Raw genomic sequence first — 15,654 nt, 5'->3', positions numbered from 1 at the left:
GGCCCATTATATCCATTCAAACTGATTGCAGTTCTGTTTGCTGACTGAATCCCATAATGGACAATTATCAGTTTTTCTGTTTTTTTAGTTTATTTTTATTTATTTGTTTTTTTACTGGATTTTTTCTTTTTTTCTTTTTGAGTACGCAGTTTGTGTTCAGTCGATATTCTCAAAAATGGCACTACGGTGATGCGGAGAGAAGAATTGTTGAATAAAGTCATTATTTTTGTTTTCTTTGTGTACAAAAAGTATTCTCATACAGTCACAAGCCTCCCGGTTTTCATCCAAAATATCTTAAATTGTGTTCTGTAGGCGAATAAAGCTTTTATGGGTTTGGAATGACATGGGGGTAAGTGATTAAAGACACCATTTTCATTTTGGGGTGGAGTAACCCTTTAATACATTGACATTAATACAAAGAATAATGTAAATATTGATATTATAAATTCAAAGTAATTTTAGTACAAAGCTTGTGTTTTCCTACATTTTCTATTGATTTTATGCCATTCACCTCCAAAAATCTGGTCTTCTCCATTCTGAGTCTGCATCTAACCTGTGTTAGTTTAATTTCAGTAAAGCAAACTGAGAGTGAAGGGGGCAGTATGGGTCTCAAAACACCTGTCTGCCAGGCTGCGCCCAGTCCCAGCAGACTGACAATGTCATAATTCTTGTTCTTAGCATCGTCATTGGCAGGAAGGTCATTAAAGACCCATTCATCTGTGTGTTTTTACCCTCAGGGCTTTCTACGGTGAAGGGGGCAGGACTCGTGCCGCACACATATACACAAACACGTGTTCCTGTCCGTTCAATGGTGAGTATTCTATTGGCAAGGGTTACTTACTTCAACACACACACACATACACACCCATCCATGTTGGCGGCGGTTTATCAAGGAAAGTGGAGCTCTCCTCTACTGCAGAGCTCATCTGTTCCTGTGCCACCCTGCAAACCCCCTGTCGACATTAGTGGGCTTTCCACACTCCCCACCCAAGGGGCAGGTGGAACACACACACACTCGCACTAACCAAACACCTCCTACTGAGTGGCATTGAATAGGACAGCTGCCTAGGAGGTTAGGACCAACTGCTTTGTGAGTAATGCAGTGTCGGCCACCATCAAAGCCAGTTGTTTTGAAGAGACAGGATGTGAGGCAGGATGTCCAGATTAAATAACAGACCTATTAATGTCAGCCTGACAACAGCGCAAGAGAAGAGAAAACTCTTCAGAACTTTAGCTGTCATAATTCGATACGCCGCCACAGAACAATGCTTTTTGATTTCAGATAAAATAATACTGAAGTCATGCGGTTCTGTGAAGAATTCATTGGCTTTTTATGCACAGTCATATATATACAATGGCAGTGTTCATGTGTGGCGTGTGTTCACAGGGTGTATGGTGTGGGAACGGAGATGGGGAGGTCCCTGCGTTCTTCACGGCCCGGGCAGCCGGGTTGTCAGGGACAGGCCCCTGGGTGATGAAGCCTGTGAGGAGTTTGCAGAGATGTTCCACTCAACAATGGTAAGAATCGTCAGGTGGGTCATATCACATTCATTCATTCATTCATCCCTCCCTCTCTCTCACCTTTCCAGTTGACCTGCTTATTCTCTTGCTATCTTTTATTTCAGTGCTCTTTTTATTCCTCTTTTCTATCCTGCATTCAATCCACAACCACACCCCCACGTTTCACATGAGGCCTGTTTCTTGTTCTCCTTTCTCAAAAACCTCTTATTAGAGGGAATTGCTAAGACGAGCATTACTGTTAGCACTAATGCTTATGATTAGGGATTTAAACAACCCCCCAACACTAAGTATTAAACTTTGGCTGGATGAATGAAACCACAAATATATCACAATCCCATGAAACTCCAGGAAGAGTTGGTGGCTTTTTGCCTATCATTACTAAGGAGACATATCACATGATTTATTCCTCTGATTAATCTGCAACCAATAGGCCAATCACTATGGCAACTGTGATAATGACTAAGAGGGGTTTAACCACAATGAGTCTCATCCAATTGTAAACGCAACCAACTGCTCTGGAGACTGGTGTCCAACAATCTGACAACTTCTTATTTTATAACACTTTTTTTTCTGAAAAACTCCTCAATGTGTAAGTCATCCTGCACTGGAGTGGTGCAGGAGAAGCCAAAGAATAAAAATATACGTAGACTTATACTTTAGAAGCGACCTGACCCCTACCACCCTAGAGTAGCTAGTGCATAGCAATGTGTTGACAACCATTCAGAACGTTGTTCAATGGCGTAGCTAGCAACTTGCTAACCATTCAGCACCCTAACAATGGAATAGCAACATGCTAACCATTCTGAACACACTACAAATGGCATAACGGTGAATTGTATGTATGAACTGTAGTCCTTTACTGATTCCAAATGACACAAAAAAATCTAGTTCGTAATGTAATCCGTTACATTACACATTTTAGGTAATATAATCAGACTACTTTTTATACTTTTTAGATTACTTTTGACCTAACTCGTTTATCACTTCAATTTAAATAGGATGAACTTGTACCATATTGATATGATAATACAAAGCATAAGAGAATATGTTCCATTTACGGTTATTAATAACATTAAGTTCATTAAATATTATATTATTTTATTTTATATTACATCAAGGTTTCCCAAACTGGTATTTGTGAAAGAACTGCAGGGGGGTTATTTATTTATTTATTTTTTTAATTGAAAGAAGTCATTTTTTGTAAATGTGTACATTTTTATGTTTAAAGGATTTAACCTACAGAGTGATAATTCGAAATGAGAACGTATGTATTCATCATCAGTTGTATAATGTGTTCATTATTCATCAATCATTATTGAACACTTCTTAACCCTGAAATGATTTTTGGTCAAATGCTGTGTGTCCTACTGATTAATGACCAGTCTTTGTGGGAATGTCCACAAAACCGGAAGACCTTCTGAGTCTATGTAAGCTGTATGCTATTTTAAAAAGGACAATTTAAAAGATGAAAAAGACGAATAAGAGAGAATCAATAAATCATGAATAATTTATTGCTGTTGTTTAAATATGTAATCATGTAATCCATAAAAAAGTAATCGACCCTAGAAATGGCATAGCAGCATGCTAATCCCTAGCATGGTAGCAATGGCACAGCAACATGTTAACCGTTCAGAGCACCCTACTAATGGCATAGCAGCTTGCTAAACATTCAGAACACCCTAGCAATGGCATAGCAAATAACCATTTAGAATGCCTTAGTAATAGGTTAGCAACTCGATAACCATTCAGTACGTACTAGTAATGGCATAACAACTTGCTGACCATTCAGAACTGCCATGGAAATGGCATAGTAATTCAGAATACTTCAATAACTGCAGAGCATCACCCTGACAATCATCCTGGCAGTATGGTGCTGGGTTTTGCATCAGTATTTCCTCAAGTGTTTTGCACCCATCTTAAAACATTCTTAAAACATTTGTGTTCTGACATATGTTCTGACAGATGTAGTTCTTTCTCATCAGGTTTCGTGTGAATAGGAAGTTTCAGGTCTTGTCAGACTTACGGGGAACCTTTATCTTGGTTGTTAACCTCAAACCGTCACTGATGGAAGTATGTAAAATGACTCATTTGACATGTGGTCATTTTGTTTCTGAATTACTCTGCACCTCAGCAGCCAATCATTTCACTTAAAACAAAAAAAAAATCCTCTGTGATTACATATCAGTATTGCTGCATTTAGATTAATGTGCAGTTTCCATCAAATGTGCACGCACATTTTCTTTAGTTTTATTTTTATTTTTTACATTTTGTTACATTTAGACAGGCCTGGTACTTTGACTAATAATGTATGTTATCTCATAAATGTCGGATTTGCATTAGCTATCAAGTTACCCAATTCAGTATAGTAAAAAAAAATCATAATTTTTCTTTAAAATGACGGCAGCAGCAACAACAACAATGATAATAATAATAATCATTCACTGTATAAAAAAAAACAAAAAAAACAAACATAGAGTTTTTATTATTTATATTCTCCATAGTTTCTCCTGTAGTCCATAACTCCATAAAAACAGAGGGGGTACTGAACCACCAGTTAAAAACCACTCATATTTTTGTATATTTGTTTTGTTTATTAGTGTGTCCTTTCGTCACATTTCTCCACAATGCCAAAATAGGCATTAAAGGGAGTTCAGAACACAAATGAGAGGAGAGGATGAAGAAAACCAACATGTTATTTTGCACAACTTTTTCGAGTTGCAATATATTTCTGTTGTCTTTTCTACAGTACCTCTTCTATCTGTCTCTCTCCTGCACTCTCTCTCTCTTTTTCTATCTCTCACTCCCTCTCTGTCGCTGTTTGGTCATTCTGACGTCCGCTTCACAGCATCTCTTACTGGCGCTGCAGGAGTGTTTCCTGTGCAGTCTGAAGCCTGATTCCCCCCAAATCTCTCCTTTTGCTCCTCACGTACTCTGAGACTGAAGACGACACGCTTTCTATGTCTGTGGCTTTTTTTTTTTTAATCTACTGAAATCTTCTGCCACTTTGAGTTCGAAATCATCCTCCAGTAGCGTTGCAAGTGAAGACGAAGCGGGACCCTTTCTCCAAAACGGATTTAAAAAGATGTACCTTGTTTTTTTGTAAACTACATTTTGTCCAGGATGGTATCCACAATATCATAATAGAGTAGTTGTCTACATATTTTTTATTTATTTTTTTGTACATTGTTCAGCTTTGACAGAGCACAGGAAGTGATTTAATGGGTTTTACAGATTTGTTTATATGTTTCTAGGTGTATTTCTGTGCTTGTTCGACGTCTAACAGAATAGCAGAATGGTTCCAGACGTCCTTTGCCCAAAGGTCAAGGGCATGGGATTGTATGTCAAGCTTCTGTGTCGTCATGTTGGTTTCTAGAGATCACCAGACTTATGGCACGTGTGTGACTCCACACACACGAGCGAGGCTGGCACAAAGCAGCTCAACCGACTAGATTTCATCAGCTGCATCCATTTATAGTCATCATCAGCGGCTTTAGTCACTGAAACAGCATCTTTCTTATTTACATTTCTGTGTGCTTTTATTTTATTTAAAAAAAAGTGTTAACAAGACAAGCAAAAATGTCTGGTTCCTTGTTTAACTTGGTTACTATGCTTCTCTGAATCATTGTTTCCGGCACTGAAAGGGTTAGTAAGTCTGTGAATTCTCCCCTGCCAACTCCCAGGCAGTTGAATAAGTAACCCAATTCGGAGGCATCCGCTCGAGGAAGGGCGTGTATCTGCCTCCCCCCTCGCCCTGATTCCTCTGCGCTCCTCTCCTCCTCCCGAAGCTGTGGTTAGCCCTGCCCTTACGGGTCATGTGACTTCTCTGAAACTCCCTCCTCCCCCTGCCTCCCCCCATGTTTCCAGTAAACTGCTGAAAGGAGGGGCTGAGTCAGTCTTCAACCAGCTTCCCTTTGACCACAGCTTGTTAAAGAATTTGTCAACGTGGACTCCAGGGTGCACATTTTTTTCCTCCTTGTGATAGCTAGATTTAAAAAAAAATGTCTCTCCCTCTCTGGAACGGCCCGATTACGTCAGGCAACCATAATCACTTCCTGCGCTACACCGTAGAAAAAGAGAGAGAGTCTGTGTGTGTGTGTGTGTGTGTGTGTGTGTGTGTGTGTGTGTGAGCGGCTCATATAAAGGACTTTGATATTTGGCGACATGTGTGCCAGAGAAATTTGTCTTGGTGCCTGTCTGAAAGGGATTCATTCAGAAAAAAAGACTGGTCTAATAATCTGAGAAAGGGGGGAAAGGAACAATTTAGTTTTGAACCTGATTACGATCTTCCTGTAATTCTCCCAGCTGGCGATCTGATTATACGGTATTAGATCATGCGTAATATTTGCTTTTGCAAACTCACTTGCTCCGCAGACATACAAATTAACTTTCTGTATAAATGAAACGGAAACTGATGCAAATAAACTCTAAACTACCATTGAAATCTGTTGCCTTAATTTATTACATAAAATATGTGCTGAAGAAATAGTTTTAAAGGGTTAGTTAACCCCAAAAGTGAAATTCTGTCATCATTTACTCATTTAGTATCCCATTTGTAGTTAAAAACCTGTATGACTTTCTTTTTCTCTGAAACAAAAAAGAAGATATTTAGAAAAATGTCTGGGTTTTTTTTCATATAAAGAAAGGGAATGTAGTCAAATGTTGTTTTGGATCCCACTGAGTTTCGTTATATGCAGAATGCTTAAATGATGATAGAAATGTAACTATTCCCTTTAAATGAACTCTATTAGTGTTAATGTTCAGGTAAATGTTGATGTGTATGTATATATTGTTACCAAGGTGCCATTGACGTAAGGGGAAGCTGTAATTGTAGAATGTAGCATGGAAAGAGGAATATTATTAGGTGCGAATGTCGATTAGGGAAGTCTTTGGTCTCTATGCACCAATCTTCGTCATTTTTATGGTAACACAAGTCGTTTGTGACTTGCTGTCTGTCACTAAATATAAATGCAGTATTTTCGGGATAAAACCGTTCAGAAGTTTGTTCAGAAATGTATTCTGGTAAATCTGTGTCCTGAAATATACTAAAAACTGCTTACAAAAAAATAAAGTAAAAAATGATATGCCCTGTGAACTTACGAACCCTCTGACCTTAAAAACAAAGCCCTAAGAAAAAAGAAAAAAAAAGTGATGATGACCATCATCAAAAACGTAAAAAAAAATGCTGAATAGTGCTGGAAACATATCAGAGAGCTGAAACTGTCTCCCATGGTTTTACTGAAGGCGCACCTTTGACGAGATCTCTTAAATGTAATTGCTGGTAAACCCTGCCCTGAGGGATGCTGGGTCAGAGCTGGTAAATGCGGGGAGGTTGTGGCGGCTGAACACTTTGCCAAATGGTAATTTTCCATGTGCATGAGAAAAAGTTTGAAATAGATTGAAATAAAAAAGAACAAGCAGCCTGGTTATTCATTCATCGTGTCAGATGCCCACTGTTGTGGTTAGAGAGGGAAACGTCCCACTAGAATTATGAATACATCACATAACGGCATGATTACATGTGTACTGCTCTATAAAACTCTGAAATAGCTGCTGGATGTAGCTCTCATCAGTTTTCTGTATTAAAGTTTGGCTGTACAGCCAGATAAATGACTAAGGGAAATTAGTCAGCAGCACAAGGAATACAAAACATTCTGAAAATAACTTTCGGTCAGTCGTATGGGGTCTGTTTTGTTTTTAATATTGGGAATAAACACATTTAGCTGTGTCTGTTCAGTGTGGGGTAGATGGGCAGCGAGTAAATAGTGTAAACAGATGTCTGGAGATAAAAGATACCTTTGAAGATAGATGAGAGACTTGTGACTGGACCTGAATGCAGTGATTTAGTCTTGACATTACTCAGCAGTTATGCCCGTTTGAAAGTGACTCACTGCTCGGAGCAGAATGATGTGTTTGTAACGGGGATGGGCATGAATGTCGCTCTTTAATCAACCGCTTTCATCTTGTGGTTTAAAGCTGATCCGGAGTGCCCAAGCTCGAAACAAGACATTCCTCTCTTACCAACCTGACATTTGCGACAACCATTTTTTGTCTGGTTTACTGTAAAAAATGAACAGAAGAATCTATAGAAAGAGAGAGAGAGAGAAACGGCAATGGAATGAAATGTGCTGTTGCTATGTGTCCAAACAGTCTTTGTGATTGGACAGAACAAATTTGGAATTTTCAAGTTCGTCCAATCAAAACACAGCTGTTCTGCCTGCTCCCCATCACCCCTCCTTTCTCTCTCCTGCCAGCTTTTCTTGGACCGATTTGATGTCCATATTAGGTTTGATTCAGTAAAAATCCTCTCCCATGCCCTTCGACCATTGTATCAAGTGCTAATGTACTTTTATCTCTAGCAGCAAAAAGCATTCTCTGCCGATGTACAGTAAATGAATTAAAGATGATCTCATTGGCCCATGTCATCAATATATTAATTGTATTTGCCACCTGTCAATGATTCTCGCTGTGCCCCTTCTCATTTTCATGATCAGAGGGTGTTAAACATTTATTTTCGATCATACGAGATAAACTAAGAATTCTATGTGTATGATTTGAACTGCAAAAAATTATTTGATTGAAAAGCATGTAAATGCATCGATCCTGAGATGAACAGTGAATGTTTAATACTTGCAGAAGGATTATGAAATGCATTCATAGAAGAGACAAGTCTAGAGTGTTTTTGCAATGAAATATTATTTAGAATCATTTTTGTTAGCATCTTAAAACATTTATTTCATTTTCTTTGTATTATAAAAATACTCTCACAATGTAATTATAAAAAAAAAAAATATATATATATATATATATATATATGCTAATAATAAAAGCAAAACAAACTACTACAAATTCTGCTATTAGAAAAATATTAACCTTGTTTGCTTGTCTATCTTAACCCGGCAATAAATCCGATCCTGTCAGTTAGACAGATCAAAATAAATCAAATCAAATCTATATTTGTCAATTTGTTATTTAAACCTATTAAAATAATTCATGTCTGCTAAACTTAAATGCTGCTGTTTATGCAGACATCCAAACCTTTTCCTTTCAAATCTGCTGTTATTATCTTTTCCTAGATTTTTTTTTTCTTTTTTCATTATATAGTTTTTTTTATATGTATACCACCCCTCTTCCCAGAAAGGGTATCAACAGGAAAGTCCATGTCATTTCAGTAAAATAGCCTTTTGTGAGGAATAAAGCTTCAGATATTTCAAGCTTTCAGTGACTCACTGGAAGCACCTAGGCGCCTGGTCTTGTCCCCCATTCCAATTCAAATGGAAATTTTAAATGTGTCATTCAAAGATTCATGGATCTTTCTGGTAAGGGTTAACCATTTGGACATTTTTGTTCATTTATTTTTAGTTTAGAATACGAGAATTCAATCTGTGAGGTAAGAGACGTGTGCATATTACTGAATGTCATGTTTTTACGGGAAAATCCTGCAAAAATGATGCATTTGCAAAATTAGATTCTATAGTTTTTAAGTGTAGTATTATACCAAATTAGTTTGTTTAAATATGATATAGTTATCTTGTTCTTTATCTAAGAATTGTGACACAGAACAACAGTAAGTTCTTGTCATTAGTGTAGTTTAACTACTTGCTCTTAAGTGAACACAGACCTTCTCTCTCTCTATCTCTCTCTCTCCTTGGTTTTCTTCTAATAATGTAAGAGTCCCTGCCAAATTAGTAAGGAGATTAAAATTAATTAAATGAAATAAAATGTATAAAGAACAAAGTCCATCAATGCACAATTCCAAATCTTTTTGTGTGTGTGTGTGTGTGTGCTTAAAAACTTGCCAGTTGAAAATAAGATACACGTATGTGTTGTTCTCTTCTCCTCCTGCTTTATCAGTTTGTATGCTGGCTAAAATCCCATCTTTCCTATGATTCCTTAAGATGTTTAATTTATTCTAATTGTTTCATCAAGATCATTCTGATGTGCTTTTTCATACAAACCATTAAAAAAATGATTGTGAAAGATATCCTCAGAATATGTGGGAACATTTTGTCCTGAGTGTGTTAAAAGAACCCTCTCAGGTCATGTTAAATAATTAAAAATGAAGAAATAAAATAGCTAAAAATGACTGTGATGTGAACAACTACAGGGTTTTTGTTAGAGGAACGAATGAAGGTTTAAAGCAAGAGTTCAGTTTGTTCTAAACTGGTAATTGTGTAACTAAACTACGCAGATGATTTAATAAATTTAGCTCATTGTCAGAATGCCTTTGCACAATAATTAGATAACTATTTAATAAAAAATTAGATAATACTGTTAATACTTTTCAGATGTGTTCGTTGCCTTTTTGTTTTTTAAAGCAAAGCTAAAAAAAAGCATTGAAGCATGATAGATGCATGAAAGAAATTAAACAAGCAGTTTATTAAAGTGTATTTAAATTCGCCTCACTTTTATCGAAGGGTTTAGGTGAAATATAGGTTCTCTGACTAAAAAGATTTGACAGTTGCTTTAAATTCATAAAATAGATTTAATTTCACTTATTCTTTAACTCTGAATCAAACAGTTGTTATTTTAAATTCGATGATATCTTTTTCACTGCTGTCTTTGTATGATCATAACTTCATTTCTGCTGTTGGCATATTAGTATCGAAATCATTTTTACTTGTTGATGTTATTCATTTTTAGAGCGCTGTAAAACATTGAATAGCTACAAATTAATTTTGCTCTGCAAAGAGCACAAAGCGAGTGTGCGTTTCTAAACAGGAATTATTAGAAACCTCAGGTTTTAAGCTTTTAAAAAATGGTCCTGGACATTAAGTGAAAATGTTTTTAATGAGCTCTGATTATTAATTTTAGATAAAATATGAAATCTCAGTTTTATACATCTTTTTTTTTTCATTTATAGTGTGTGTTGGTTATATCATTTCAAGTCTTTGAATATATTATTGCATATTGAACGCATCAAATTAACACAGTTTTAATACTTAAAATATGAAAATATAAATGGATTTATCTGTAATTTTTTCGTTAAGTTATTCTGCATAAAAATTTATATCACTGCTTTAGAAGTTTGTGTATGACAAAAGGGCAAATTAAATATCTAACTCTTAATTTTTTAGCAGTCTTTTGTTTTCATTTGTATCTGCCTAATTTTTCTGATTACTTTTCTCTTAATCTTTTCTTTTAATTCTTTTTTTGTTTAGATCTTTGCCATCAGAGCAGACTTTGCAATCCGAGAGATTCCTCAGGAATTCTTAGCCGTCTTTCTGTAAGTGTTCTGACCAATAAAAGTGCTTTCAAGGTTATTAGTAATAGCATGAATATGTCACTGTTTGACAGTGATGCATAGTTTTATTCAGAGCTTCCACTTTTACAAATATCAGCTTTATTGTGGAATCGTAGTGAAGGATTCTTGTTCTTCTTTGTGTGTTATCTTACATGTTTTACTCTAATATAGAAAAAAAGTAACCATTACCATATTACATTGCATTTGTTTAAAATCTAGATTTAGAATGAAAAACTTTGAAGTGTTTTTTTATTCCTCATGGTTTCCTAGACCTTCATGATCTTTTTGTTTATTTCAGATCTCATATCTATGTCGTGGATCACCTCTGGACACTTTCCCAAACCCTTTTTGGAATTTATTTTCAGTGCTATAAGAAAGAAAAAAAAAATCAATGATGAAGACACACACTGAGGTGAGTAAAGACATTAATTTAAAACAGTATTAAAGTGATGCAGGTTGAGATGTGTGTGTTCACAGGCTGACTTTTGTGTATTTCCTCTATATATATCTGATTCATATTCACAATAATTGCCTAACAAAAAGCTGACGGTAAAAAAATTGAATTAGCAGTTCCTGGCATACAGACGTTTGAAAATGTGCAAAGATAATAGGTTCTTTTATGAACTTAATGCAAAGACAAATAAATAGGTAAAAAATAAACATAAAATATATGCAAAATGTACAATATGTGTTTCCATCTGTAGCCTATGTATGTTAAAAGAATATGTACACATGCATGTATATCATGTACATCTTTTTATATATAGTATATTACAAAAGTGAAATGTTTCCATAACTTCATATTTGTGGAGTTTAGATGCCAGTAGGAGCATTCAGATCAACTAAACTCAAAGCTAAAATCAGAGGCGGCCATTTTGTGTTTTAACCGCCTCCATTTTGTAAAGGTTGCAGCTGTAGCCTCTCGATTGAGACGCCCTAACATTCATTCCATACTCAGATGTATTAAATTAAGGTGGAAATGGTCCAAATATGCTGTAACGCATACTTCCAGTAGTTTTTCTTCAACTCTGCAGAATGATGTAGTGTAGGTTTAGGAAGTCAGATGCACTTTTAATATAATTAATACAGGCTACACCTTGTTTTATACTGCACCAATACATTCCAAATGTATTTCGAAGTGTATTTAAGTACCTGCAAAGTAAATGGCTATGGATCAAAATACAAAAAAGGGATTAATTTTGCCTCTTCACATTCTTAATGATGAAGTGGGCCTGAAAAATACAGTATGAACAGAAATGTTTCATCTAGTAATTTCAGTAGAGTTTCCTCACGAACTGTTAAAAGAACCGTTATGACAGCTGACAAAACACTCATAGTGAAAATGAAAAAGAAAAAAAAACCTGCCTTCGTATCAGTGTTTGAAATCAACCCACACAGTGATAAATAAACATTCTCTTACATGCACAAATGAAATGAATCTCAGAAACAGTCACTTTATTCCCTTAAACTGATGTACGGATGCAAACAATATATAAGGTTATTTTCTTAAAAACAAATGTAAGATTGTGTAAACATGTCATAATTTCCTTACTATTTAATTGATAAATATGCCTCATAACTGTATTCATATTCTAAACTGCACATTTAGAATAGTAAAAACAAATACAATGCCATTATAAGAATAGATTTGAGCTGTTTGGACTGTTACGGTAAAGTTGTGTGTGTGTGTGTGTGTGTGTGGGGGTTGGGGAGCGGAAAGTGACAGACATAGGAGTGTGTGTATTTAGATGGATAAAGATAGATTGAGAGAACTTGTAAACTTGTGCATGAGCAAGAAAGGAATCAAATGTAAGATAAGAGAGAAAGTGTGCATCTAGGCTAATGTGTGATAGTGTCAGTGTTAGTCATACATCTATAGTGTCTGAATGACCTCACCTGTGGATCAGGTGTCACACTATTTGGTTTTATATATATATCATGACACACTCGTCTCAAATGTTCTCTTGTATTTCATTGGCATGAACTCTATTCTGACAATCTCTTACTGAGATCTGCTGCTCTACTCGTCTTTTAGTATTAGACTAAAAGTATTAGTATTAGACTAATATTTAGTATTATATCACATTATGCTCTTTTGGGATATCATGATGAAAAAAGAAATATGGGTATTTAGTGGATGAACCATATATATCATACGTCTTAATTGCTATTTTTTTGTCATTAAGGGTTGCTATCTATAATATTTCCATTTATTAAAAAATATTTCATATAGTTTATTTTCATATGTGGTGTGTGTGTGAAATATATCTATCTATCTATCTATCTATCTATCTATCTATCTAATATATATATATATATATATATATATATATACGTGTATATGTGTGTATATATATATATATATATATATATATATATATATATATATATGTATATGTGTGTATATATATATATATATATATATATATATATATATATATATATATATGTGTATAATTTCCACATAGCCCTCATATAAAAAATACATTATATAACAAAATTTAAAAATGTAAAAAACTCATCATTGATGATGGAACCATAGAAACAAGTAAGCAGTGGTTACATACAGTTAAAAATGTCCACAAACCCCTCACATACAGTTTTTAAAAACAATAAATAAAAATCATGATTGATGATGGAACAATGGAAGGAAGGAAAAACGGTTACGTACAGTTAAACATTGTCATTATAAAATGTTATCAAACAAATAATTACTAATAACAAGATTAGCCAGTAATTCTGCTAAGCCCATCAAAAAAAAAAAAGAAAAAAAAAGAGGGGGGTGGTTGTTTGCATATAACACATACTAAATTTAACTGCACAGATGATGACACGAAAACAGTAAAATTGAAAGTACGTCCAGATGTGATCATGCAGGCTCCAGACGTTAAGGAGGGTGTTTGTGCGACTCAGCCATGACGGCCGTGACAAACACTGAAGCAGAAAAACATAATGAGTAAGTCCCGACTGATTGAGTTACACCAGGCACCAGCCAACAAACCCCCGTCCCCCAACACCCACGCCGCCCATCCTGCCTTTTACCATGGCTGAACATGTGAGTCAGCAGGATCTAGACTGGACAGGAGTCATCTTTGATCCTGCTTTACTTCCAGTCAGGTTTCAGACATGTTTTTGTTTCTTTTTTTTTTTTTACAATCCCCCTCCCTCGAGTGTATTAGCTGTAGCCCTGGGCCTTGTAAGGCTCACGCCATCTGTATACGGCCTCTTCTATGTCGGTCTGCTCAAAGATGTGTCATATTGTGTTTTAACCTCTGATCACAGGGGGGAAAAAAACTTCTTCTGACCACTGCCTACTCATATGCTGTGTTAGAGGGTCCATGGGGGGCATCTGATGTGGTTACGAGTGTATCACCCAGTGGATAACTGATGGAGTGATTCTCTCTTTCTCTTATACAGAAAGTCTTTGTGATACCTTCAGCAAGCACATATAGTGGAGCAGATGGTGGCCCTCATTGGGTGAGTAATTCAAGACATTGACTTATATCTGGGGGCCCATGAGCAAATGGAAAGGCAAAACGGTGTGTGCACATGGACATATGTGTGAGTGTGTGTGGTTCTGGTGTGTCAGAGAGGGTGGGCGGACTTCTTAGATGTATAGCGGAAAATGAAAGAGTTAAATGAAAATGAGGAGAGAAAGTCAACGACAAATGTGCCATTGAGCTCCTTTGCTGTGTACGCTGGGGAAACCCTGTACATAGTCTGCAAGGTGTCTACCTACAGTTCCCATAACACATCAAATTGACAGTTTGACTGTGGAAATTATTATGGAGGCCATGCCATTGATAAATAACAGGCCGAGATGAGATCATGGGGTCCAGACTTTGTCCGTTGCTTTGAAATTCCCATCATCTTGTTTTCAGAGCTAAATGTCCTAGATAGACAGGAGATGTTGATGCTTTATGCCCACGTAGCTTGTTGTTGTTATAACTTACTGTGAGATCGCTTTCACAAACATAGACTAAGCTTAGCTCGTGTTCTTAAAATGTGTTTTAAAGCCATATATGCTTTCATGAAATAGCATGTAGATGTAGCTTCTGGATTAAGGCAAGACATTACAGGTGAACAGAGTCCATTTTTTTATTAATAGATATCACAATGCTTTCACCTGTTGATAAATCACAACTAGGGCTGAGAATCTTTGGGTAGACAGCGAATTAAGAACGATTCCTTTTACGATTTGATTCTTTTTTCTTTAAGTGCATGCACAGGATTATTTAAATGCTTTGCCTAAATTCTTTAAATGCTTAGGCAGGGGCAAATTGCATAGCAGTCTTTATGGTTACAGAAACTTAGGTTAGAGAGAGAGAGAGAGAGAGAGAGAAAACACTTTTTTCCATTGTTAGATGCTAGTTTAAAGGGGACATATGATGCAATTTCAATATTTCCTTTCTCTTTGGAGTGTTACAAACTATTGGTGCATAAAGAAGATCTGTAAAGTTGCAAAGACTAAAGTCTCAAATCCAAAGAGATATTCTTTATAAAAGTTAAGTCCACACCCCCCTGAAACGGCTCGTTTAAACACGCCCCCACATCTCTATGTCACTATGTGGGATGATTTGCAGAACGCTGCCCAGATGTTCACGCAAAGAAAGGTTTACCTTTTATTCTCATTGTAGTATTGTTGTTGCTGGATAGCTTGCCTATCAGAGCACACCTCGCTTTTCAGACTGATGAGCCTTGTAAAAATTGACGTGTTTCAGAAGGCGGGGCATAGAGGAGAAACGATAATGCACAGTATGTGAAAAATAATGTTTTTTTTTTTACCTTAAACCGCATAAACACGTTTCATTACACCAAATATACCAAATAATGTTCTTTTTAGCAGCATCATATGACCCCTTTAATAATGCTATGGCATGACATGGCATATG

The 15,654-nt window shown here is 36.0% G+C and overlaps 1 long non-coding RNA gene across 1 annotated transcript in view; it reads left to right on the top strand.

Annotated features, from left to right (window-relative positions):
* Positions 1-735: 735 nt before the first annotated feature.
* The window catches only part of LOC132127381 (uncharacterized), a 36,964-nt gene continuing 22,045 nt past the window's right edge, over positions 736-15,654 (top strand). The window contains exons 1-5 of the long non-coding RNA XR_009427517.1: positions 736-811; positions 1,388-1,532; positions 10,680-10,744; positions 11,061-11,174; positions 14,180-14,239. This is a non-coding gene — a long non-coding RNA (uncharacterized LOC132127381). The remainder of the gene's footprint in view (positions 812-1,387; positions 1,533-10,679; positions 10,745-11,060; positions 11,175-14,179; positions 14,240-15,654) is intronic.

The sequence above is a fragment of the Carassius carassius genome, chromosome 45, assembly GCF_963082965.1.
Source record: "Carassius carassius chromosome 45, fCarCar2.1, whole genome shotgun sequence".
NCBI lineage: Eukaryota > Metazoa > Chordata > Actinopteri > Cypriniformes > Cyprinidae > Carassius > Carassius carassius.
The sequence above is the reverse complement of the archived record's forward strand: the minus strand, read 5'-3'. Positions and strand labels throughout refer to the sequence as shown.